Source organism: Lygodium microphyllum, chromosome 22 (genome assembly GCF_053477565.2).
Source record: "Lygodium microphyllum isolate KBCC chromosome 22, Lygodium_microphyllum_v1.1.10, whole genome shotgun sequence".
Classification (NCBI taxonomy): domain Eukaryota; kingdom Viridiplantae; phylum Streptophyta; class Polypodiopsida; order Schizaeales; family Lygodiaceae; genus Lygodium; species Lygodium microphyllum.
Genome location: NC_141156.1, coordinates 342100 through 353288, shown reverse-complemented (window position 1 = coordinate 353288; position 11189 = coordinate 342100).

Sequence of the window (11189 nt, the reverse complement as noted above, 5' to 3'; positions counted from 1 at the left end):
TTGCTTGGAGGACATGCATTGTATCCCCACATTGAGAGTCCTACAAACAAACACAAGACTTATGAATGCATGTGTATACATATCCTCTAGCATATTACTAGTTCATCATTTCAAAATGCATACTTGAGCATTGTACATAGCCTTGCCAATTGTGCATGGTCCACATCAGTCTTCCATGAATTGTTGTTAGCTTATATCCAAATATTTTTGATGCATCAAACATGTCAACACCATTCCATAATACCAATAGTTCATCAATCAAAGGTTCCAAATAAACATCCATGTGTTTCACTTTTTGTTTTTCCAGGAACTATTAAAGAAAGCAAGATATGTCCTTTCCTAATTGCTAGCCATGGTGGAATGTTAAAGTCTACCAATACCACAGGCCATGTACTCCACAAAGAACTACTCAAACCAAAAGGACTAACACCATTTATTGCTAGTCTCAATCTAATGTTATAGGGGTCTTATTTTAAATGAATCCACTTCTCCTCAATATGTTTCCAAGCCTACAAGAACACGCATGGTTCCATTTGATGATCTTGTAATTTGATGCCAAATCATTAAAGATGACATGATTTTACATCTGAACAATGTTTATATACATGGAAGTATAAAAAAATGTTATAGAATTTTTGTAGATACACTCTCTCCTTGGACATCTTTTTTGCATCGTGATGTTTGACAAATTGGACATTTAATTAGATTAGTGTTTTTCTTATGATAGAGACTATAGCCATTTGGACAAGCAAGATAGCTTGTAGACCCCACTCCTATGGATTGTACTAGTGCTTTAGTAGCTGCACTATCATTCAGTAACTAATTATCAATTGGAAAAAATTGGTTTTTAGTAACTTGTTTGAAAACACATATTTATTAATCATATAAAACTTTTGTATAAGTAAAAACAATTCATAAGTTTCAAAATACATACCCCAAGAGTTTTGAAACAATTATATCTTACCATCCATACATTGACTCTAAATCTAAATTGAAGAGATGCTACGTGTAAAATGGACACCTTGTCTCCACTGTACAACGGTAAATACATCAACCTACGCATGTGTTTTTTCTCATTAGTGTTGAATATCAAGCTTGATGGGTGTTGCGTTGGGATGACAAGTTGATTATACAAACTATGTTGACTACAACAAGCTAGCATGTGAAGAGGGAAAAAAAAACAACACATTGTTTATAGCTAAGCATCCCATTTAGCCAGCTTTAGTTAGCTCAATATTAAACATCTCTTTTCTACTTAGGGTCCCCCTTCTTACTTTATATTGTTTGAATTCATTATAATATTGACAGAGAGGTAATAGAAGAAGAAGAAATTTTTTTTTCTTTCCATCTCTATGTGCAAGCAAGGAAGATCTTTGCGTGTGTGTGCAATTTTGAGAGAAAGAGAAAACCACAACACAGTGAGGTGCATACCCATTTTTTTTCTCATGGTATCAAAGCATGGCTAGCTTGGTAGAGAACCCTAGATCTAGGGGTCATAATCTTATAGCTGAATTTTGGAGATCTTTTGAAGTAACTTTGGAGTTGTGGCGTGATAATGGGGTTCTTCCAAAAAAAAACTAGTGTTGCCACTTAGAACACAATTTGTTAATGATCTTAGCTTTTTGGTTTGCTGCAATTCAAGTTATAGTGGCTAAGATACATTTTTTTCAGACGAGTTTGCTAAAAATAGAAAAATCACTAAATTTGCATTTTTGTAAAAATGTCAAGTGTGGGGGAAAACAAAGGTACAAGTATTGGGAAGAAGGATAAGAATAATTACTAGCCGTGGAAGTTCTAGATGAGGAACTACTTGATAGGCAAGAGTCTATGGGGTACACATCAAGTGAAGAGAAGGATCCAAAGCTCTCCAACAAAGACTCAATAGATGAGGTGCTAAAAGCATGGAAAGAATGGAGAAAAAAGGAAAAAAAGATCTTGCTTATTGTTGTGCAAAATGTGTCTAATAGCATGGAAAAACACATACAAAACTTGAACAATTCCAAGAGGTCTAGGATGCAATAGAAAGGCTCTATAACACAAATACTAGAGCCAAAAAGATTCAATTGAAGAACAAATTGAACAAAATGAAGAAGGAGCATAGCATGTCCATGAATGATTATGTGCTAAGAATAAAGGAGGCGGTTGATACATTATGGTCTATTGGAGTGCTTATAGATGATGATGGTTTAGCATCTATAGTCTTGAATGAATTGCAACAAAATGAGAAGAGGATAGCTTTTGCCACTTCTATGTATGCTCAAGAGAACCTTCCCAACTTTGATTTTTTAATCTTTCTAATGATCATTAAAGAGAGAAATGATCAAGGACCCTCATTAGATAAGGATCCCAATGATCAAGTATAGGCCTTTTACTCAAGATATGGTAGAGGCAAGGGAGGACTCTAAAGAGGACGTGGTGCTAGAAGTGGTGTAGGAAGAGGATTTAGTTGTAACCAGACTAACCAACATCTAGATAGCTTTAATCATGGTAGAGTCATTGGATGTTTAAGTAAAAGGGGGAGCTTTTGTGGAAGAGGTAAAAGTCAAAATAGTACTCAAGGTGTAAGCCAATGGCTATCTTTAATGCAAGACATTCAACCAATAATGACAGCTTGGATGTAGAATTTGGAATTCCTAGTGTTTCAACGTCAAGTGTGCAAAGAGTGCAAAGTACATAGTCCTTCATGCATAAAATACCCAGTTGAAAGATAAAAGATGATAGTACATAGTCCTTCATGCATAAAATACCCAGTTGAAAGATAAAAGATGATAATCTATCTATGCATCATTATGCAAATATGGTTAAAATTGTACAGGATGTAGAACCTGCTTGCTTTCAAGATGCTATTGGCATACCTAAGTGGGATGTAGTTATGGATGAGGAAGTGAATGCACTTTTTAAGAGTGAAACTTGGATGCTTACACCTTCTCCAAAAGGTAAGAAACCAACTATATGTAAGTTGGCTCATAAGATAAAGCATGGTGCAGATGGTTTGATAAACAAATACATGGTTAGACTTGTAGCCAGAAGATATGCCTAGAAATATGGCAAAGATTTTGAAGAAACATTCAGTCTTATTGCCAAGATGTCAATTGAGAGAGCAACAATTGCTATGGCTACCACTCAGAGATGGAATCTGTACCATATGGATGCAAAGAATGCTTTCTTGAATGGAGAGCTATAGAAAGAAGTCTACATGGAGCAACCAGAAGGATATGTACATCTTGAGTTTCCATGTTTGTATGTAAGCTAGAAAAGGCTTTGTATGGGTTAAATCAAGGACCCAAAGCTTGGATGGACAATATAAGCACATTTTTGCAAAACATTAAATTTGTGATTAGCAAGGTTGATTACTCTATATATGTAAAAAAAATAGATGCAAACTTGGTCATCATAATGATTTATGTTGATGATCTAATTATTATAGGTGATGAAAAGGTGCAAATTGCAAATTTATAGATAGTTCTTGGGTTTGAACCTAACATGAAATATCTAGGTGTGTTAATGTACTTCTTGGGAGTAGCACTAGTAAGAACAAAGCAAGATATTTGGTTACTTCATACAAAGCATGTGCTAGACATGCTCTAGAAATATGGTGTGATGACTTAGAAGCTCATAGCCACCTCATCCAAGCCAAATGCAAAGCTAAGAGCTAATTTGGGAGATGAGTTGGAAGATCCAACCATGTACAAAAAAAGTTGCAAGTTTGATTTTTGCTACATTAACTAGGCCAAATATGTGTCGTGATAAGGGCGTGCCTAGTTATTTTATATAGGTGCCACAAAATGCATGTTTAGGTGTGGCTAGGAAAGCATTACAATTTTCTAAAGGCACATTGAATAATGGTTTGTTTTATGCATAAAATGGAAAAATCAAAATGTTTGGATACACTGAGGCAGATTAGGCTATATCAAAATATGATAGAAGGTCCATAAGGGGTTGTGTCTTTAGCATTGGAAGTGGACTAGTGAGCTAGAGCAACAAGAAGCAACCAACTACTGCTTTGCTTAGCACAAAGGTAGAATACAAAGGAGTAACAATGACTTCATATGAGATAGCTTGGCTACGCAACCTACTTTTAGATCTAGGACACAAAGTATAGGAACTTGTGACATTATTTTGTGAAAACATGAGCAGTATACAGCTGAAAAACAAGCCATTTTTTCATGCAAGAACCAAACACATTGACTTCCATTATTATCATGTACAAGATAAAGTCCTTGCAAGAGAGATTGACATGGGGTATGTTAATGCAAATGAGGAGGTGGCTGGTATGTTTAAAAAATCACTAAGAGTAGAGAAGATGCACGAGTTTTGAAGGATGATGGGAGTAATAAACAATGGATTGAGCTTGAGGGGGAGTGTTGAAATGCCAATCTTGATGGGTGACTTGTCGGGATGACGGTTTGGCTACACCAACTATGCCAACTATTTTTAGCTAGCATGATTGTTGGGATTTGCTAGAAATATTCATGAGGAAGAGAAGAAGATGAAACACCATTAAGAGCTGGAACCCCCATTTAGCCAGTTGGGTGGTTCAATTTTGTATCTTACTTTTGTACTTAGGGTTTGCCTTCTTACTTTAAACTCTTCAAATTCATAGTATTTTTGACAAAGAATTTATCAAAAAGAATAAAAGAGTTTTTGCCTTTATCTTTGTGTGCAAGCAAGGAAGTGAGCTTTGTGCATTTGTATATGCATGTTTGAGAGAGAGAGAGAGATCCATAGCACAGTGAGGTGCATACCCTAGTCTTTTCTCAGCTGAAAAGTTGCTCTACATGTCTTGGGCTATTTTTACAATCCACATGCACATTTGCATTATGAATGTCATCCATCATAACATCCAAAGTTTGCTCATGAAAATTTTCTAAAGGTTCCTCAATTTCTTGTCTATACACTTGTGATGTCAAAGGCACTAATGGATGTGCATCTTGTTTAGGTTGAATATCTAGAGGATTGATTGGTGGGTCTATTGATGAGCTTTCAAGTACTTGCTCCAATGTTTTTTAGACAAAAATGCCCCATTTTTGTGAATGATCATTGAAAAATCTTCTCAACCTAGCCACTTGATAGTTGCACCAATTGCAGGGTCACAAAAATTTTTCCCCCGGATTTAAGTGTGTACCCATGATGGATGGACTTCAAATGTATTTTTGTGTTTGCATGAGATGGAGAGAGAGAGAAAGGAGGAAAACCTTATTTGGTTGTACATTATGACACGGGGAGAGGGGGTTTATTTTTTTTGACATACTGCAATTGGCCATTTTTTAAAAAAAATTTGGCCTACTCTTGAAAAAAAAAGAATGTGTCGTCAAAACATTTGTCGGTATAACCATTGGTAAAAGCGTCCAAAACTCATTATTTTTTACACTTATATTGATGGTTATATTGATGCTTATTTCATCAAATATTTTGATGTGTACATCAACGACATGTTAGAAGTTTGGATGAGACTTCTTTCCTTGGCTTGCATAGTTTGATGTTCATATCCAAAGGCTCTCTACATTCAAAGACTCTCTTGCACATTCTCATTTCCTTTTGTTTTGCAATGGTAGGCCCCTAGTTAGACTCCCCTTTCTTGTTTTATCTACACCAACAGCCAAATGAGCCAATAGATTTTGTTTCTGCCAAATTTAGGGTTTGCAAAGATAGTTCTCGTCCTTCACTTTGAGCAAATTCGGCACCAAGTTTTACTAGACAGATGCTCTCTCTCTGCTCAAAAATGTTTGTTCCTTTGCACACTCACATAAAATTGTGTGTGTGCATATGTGTAGACATGGATATAGTAGACAAGGGGTACACACCTACAATACCCACCTTTCAAACTCCATAGCAAATGAGCCCTGCATAGTTTTAGGGTTCTCTCTCACATGTGAGCTTAGGTCAAATCTAGATGGCTCAACAAATGTGGAAGGGTTAATCAAGCTATGTTCCACCTTCAAGCCCACCCTCAAACCAAACCTCAAACCCACCATCACAACCAGATGTGCGGCAGCATTGTTGCTTTGCTTTTGGAAGATGCTGCAAAGGTAGTTCAACTACCTCCACCCTATTAGATGGTAGTCTAGATCTTAAGACTCAATATGCAATGCCATCAAGGACATAAAGTAGTAGCTACCCATTTAGTGCCACTCCACCTACCTTTGACAAAAGGAGGTACACAATTTGAAATTAGAGGGTGCTATTGGATGATATGGGCCTGGCAATGAAAAATTGCATTAGTGAGCTTTGGAAAGTAGTGTTTCAAGGTGATAAAATGAAAACTTGCCCAAGGATTAACAAAGAAAAAAAAATCATGTGCAAGATCAGATCCTATAAGAGTTCAAGCTGGTGCCACGAGGCTAAGGGGTGCCTATACTATGAAAAAATGAGTAGATGATAAATATGCTCAAACACACATGTTCATATTTGAAACAAGCCATAAAGCATGTCAAGTAGATACCATGGTTTGGAAGAGTGCAAGAAGAGGAGGAACACATGAGACTCGTTTGGAAGAAACCTTGTTGCTATGCACACTAAGAGGAAGCCACAACAAAGCAAATTTAGAGCGTGGGGACTTTCCACCTAAGAAGCAATGGTTGGGAGAAGTTTTTTTTTTGGTTTTATAAGTAAATTTTGTCTTTTGAAATGAGTTTATTTGTAAATATGCATGGCTAATTAGAAATTATGTATGGGCTTAGGTATGGTTGTCTTAGTAGAGAGTTACAAGACATCCTGCAGACATGTGGGGGAAAAATTTTGGCATTGCAGAGGGATTTTTACCTTTTTTGGAGCACCTTAAGAGCAAGTACCATGTCATTGGTGGGTATTTCTAGGTGAGTGCAATTTCTATAAGCTTGTAATGGAATTAACCTTCTCTTGTTTTTCTTAGCAAAGCTTTTAATCTTTTGGTATGTATTTGATAGGTCCTTCTTTATATTAATGAAAAAGCATTATTTATGTTTATGTTAAGCTTTATGGATTGTATAGGTAGGTGTCTTTATGTATGTGCATTCCAATTTTGTTGTTTTTGGCAAATTTTAACTTTGTAAAGTCTATAATATATCATTTAATGACAGATTGTTTATGGTTTATGTTTGTGGAAGGTTTTGATTATTATACAAGTTACAGGACCCTTAACCATATGGCAATGCATCACTTAATGGACTCTATAATTTTGATACCATATGGAATTTTATCATATGGTGTTGTATGGCATCGATCACCAGTTTCCTACGCAATTATGGTTCATTCTCATATTTGGTGAGAACCAAATGTAGCACACATGCAAAGGACATGTTTTAAGTATATTGTGTATTCATTCATTGTTAGAAATATACTAAAATGTTTAAGCTTGAAGAGAGTGTCAAACTATGTCTATTTATTAAAAATATGCCAAAAATGTTTCAAAAGTGACTACAATTGAATTTAGTACCCTTTTTTTGGCACAATGGTATGTTTGGAATCCACAAAATGCCAAACAAACCATTATGCCAAAAAAAAATTCTTTGTAAAATCATTGCTGTGCATGTTCATACAAGTGTCAATATAGCCGTCAATATACCCATTGGTATAATTGTCAAAAAAATGAATTTTGTTTACAAATCTTATTTCTTTGGATGCTTATATGAATGGTTTTTCTAACACTTTTATATCAATAACTATTTAGGTGTGGTTTTCAACGGTGTGGAAAATTTCTTCTACCTTTATTTTAGTTGGTATAGGCGGTTCAGTACAGCTCTTATGTAGTAGTGCCCCCCCCACCCCCTCTAGTTTTGGTAGCATGTAAATGTAGCAAACATCCCCCCTTCCCCCCCCTCTCTCTCTCTCTCTCTCTCTCTCTCTCTCTCTCTCTCTCTCTCTCTCTCTCTCTCTCTCTCTCTCTCTCTCGATGAGTAAATTGCAAAGCCGCCAAAATCCACAAATGAAGAGCTTTAAAAAAAAAACTACTAAAATATCCTTTTATTAAGAAGTTGGAAAGGGGCAATTCACAGCCCCCTTGACCCTTGATTGTCTCCTTCCTTCAAGAAAGACAATCTCTCCCCATTGAAGGAAATTTTTGGTCATAGAAGGGATATGTGTATGTACATGTATATACATTAAGGAGTATACGCATATATGTATAGACATAAATGAGTATGTATATGTGTATATACATTTATGTTATGTATATATGAGTATGTGTGTGCGTAGGTACATCTATAGGTATATGTATGTGTGTACATGTACAAATGTATGTGCTTATGTATATGTACATATATATGTGTGTGTGTGTGTATGTATATGTATTTGTTTATATACATACATACATACATACATACATACATACATACATACATATATATATATATATATATATATATATATATATATGTATGTATGTATGTATGTATGTATGTTTGTATGTATGTATGTATGTACATCCAAATGGTTTTATGTGTATATGTACATGTGTGTATGTATTTATGACTATATCTATGTATATGTATATAAACATTTATGTGTATACATACATGAATTTACATTAATGTGTATATGTACATGTGTATACATAAATGTGTGTGCACTTGTACATGTACTAGAATGAGGTCCATGTCCTACAATTGCTACAAATTGTGCAAAGTAATATAACACTGAGATGCCCATGTACATTAAGAACTTTGTTATGAGTTTGCTACATGAATCATTCATTTATGCAACCTGCACAAAGGAGAAGCCACAAGCAACTACTATCATAAATGAAAGAAATGGATGGCTCTTTTGACATGCCAAACAATACAACTCTTTGACATAAAGCACTCCTTGGATTTGGTGGGCAAGTAAGAGTATACACACACACATTATATGAGTACATGTATATACATATATGTGTGCATATGTATACACACTTTTTTTAATATGTACATACATTTTTTATTATGTGTATATATGTATAATATTATAAAATTATGTATATGCATACAAATGTACATGTATTTACATTTATGTGTATACATATATGTGTGTATGTGTATACTTTTATGTATAAACATATATGTGTATATGTATATACATGTATGTGGGTAAACTCATACATTATGTGTATGCACATATGTGTGTATGTATATACATCTATGTGTATACAAATAATTGTACATGTATATACATTTATGTGTGTACGTACATACTTGTACAAATATGTATATATGTGTGTACATTTATGTGTAGATTTACAAATGTACACGCATGTACATTTATGTATAAACATGTATGTGTACATGTAAATACGTACATGTGCATATATCTTTGTATACATATACATATATATGTATATCTTTATGTGCATATGTTTGTGCACTGCAATGGGTGCTAAAGGAGAGTACGTGGGGGGGTAATGTATGATGTATGCTTTCCAATTTCTCAATGGAGACTAAAAGAGTTGAATGGCTCTTATAACATGCTAAACAATACAACTCCTTGACACATAGCAAACCCTAAGTCTAGTGAGCTATTAAGAATAACTAGATACATCTACGTGTATATGTATATATGTATATACATATATGTGTGTGTATATAAATTTATGTGTATAGGCATGTGTGTATATCTATCACATTTACGTATACATGGACATGTGTGTATATGTATACACATTTATGTATATATATGTATGAGCATAATTGTATATATGTATATGTGTATATGTATTTTCATTTATGTGTATACTTATAACTGTATATGTATATGCATTTATGTAAAAACATATTTGTGTGTCTGTATATTAATAAATGTGAGTATGTATATACATTTGTTTGTATACGTATAATTGTGAATGTATACATATGTGTTTGTATAAAAATGTAAGTACATATGTACATACATGTTTTTTTGTATATATGTATATATAAATACATTTATGTGTATATACATAAGTATGCATGTGTACATATTTTTATATTAAGAATCTACGTGTACATGTATATACATATATGTGTGTATGTATATGTTTACTCATGTATGTATACATGTTTATGTGTATGTATATTTGCATATGCTTATGTATGTGCATTGCATTGAGTGCAAGAGGAAAGTAAACAAGAGGGGGCAAAGGATGATGTATGCTCACCCATTGTTTAGTGAGGACCAAAAGAACTAAGAAACTTTTTTTACAAAATGATTAGTAAACCTCTTTGACATATAACATTTCCTAGGTTTGTGGGCTGATAAGAATTTGTAGATATGTATATATGTATATGTGTATATTTATATGTATAGGTATGTATGTATATGTTCTTATAGTCATGTATATAGGTTTATGTATAAGTGTGTATATATCTATGCATATACAATTATGTGTATATGTATATATGTATGTGTGTATATGTACACATTTATATATGTGTATATGTTTATGTGTATACATATTTGCGTATATCTATATGTGTAGGTGTTTATACATTTATGTGCATATGTATAAACATTTATGTGTGTACATCTATGTGCTTAAGTTTATACATATATGGGTATGAGCATATGTGTATTTGTATTTACGCTTATTTATGTATATATACCCATTTATGTCTAAACATAATTGTACATGTTTATATGTTTATGTACATACATACATGTGTACATATACATGTTTACATTTGTGTACATACATGTTTATGTATATACGCATGTGTAAATGCAATCATTTGCATATGTATAAGTGTTCATGTATATGTGTTTGTGTATGTATGTTTGTGAATGTATGTATATAAGTTCATGTATATAGGTATATGAGTCTTTGTGTATACATTTATGTGCATACCTATGCATGTATAGTTTAATGTATATATTTACATGTGTATGTGTATATGTATATGTACATTTATGTGGACTAGAATGAGTACCATAGAAAATTAAACAGGGGGGAGGGGGTGGTGGTGTATGCTCTCCAACTATTTAGTGGGGACTAATGCACTAGGCAGGTCTTCTGATATGATAAACATTACAACTCCTTGACATGCTAAATAGTATAAGTACTTCACATGTAACACTCCCTAGATCTAGTGGGCTAATAGGAGTATGTTTATACATGTTTGTGTATGTTTATATGTAAACATGTTTACATACATCTATGTGTATAGATGTGTGGGTTTGTGTATTTACATGTAAGTAAATATGTATTTATGTTTATGTTACCTTTGCACACAACACTATGCAAAGACATATTTAAAAATAACACG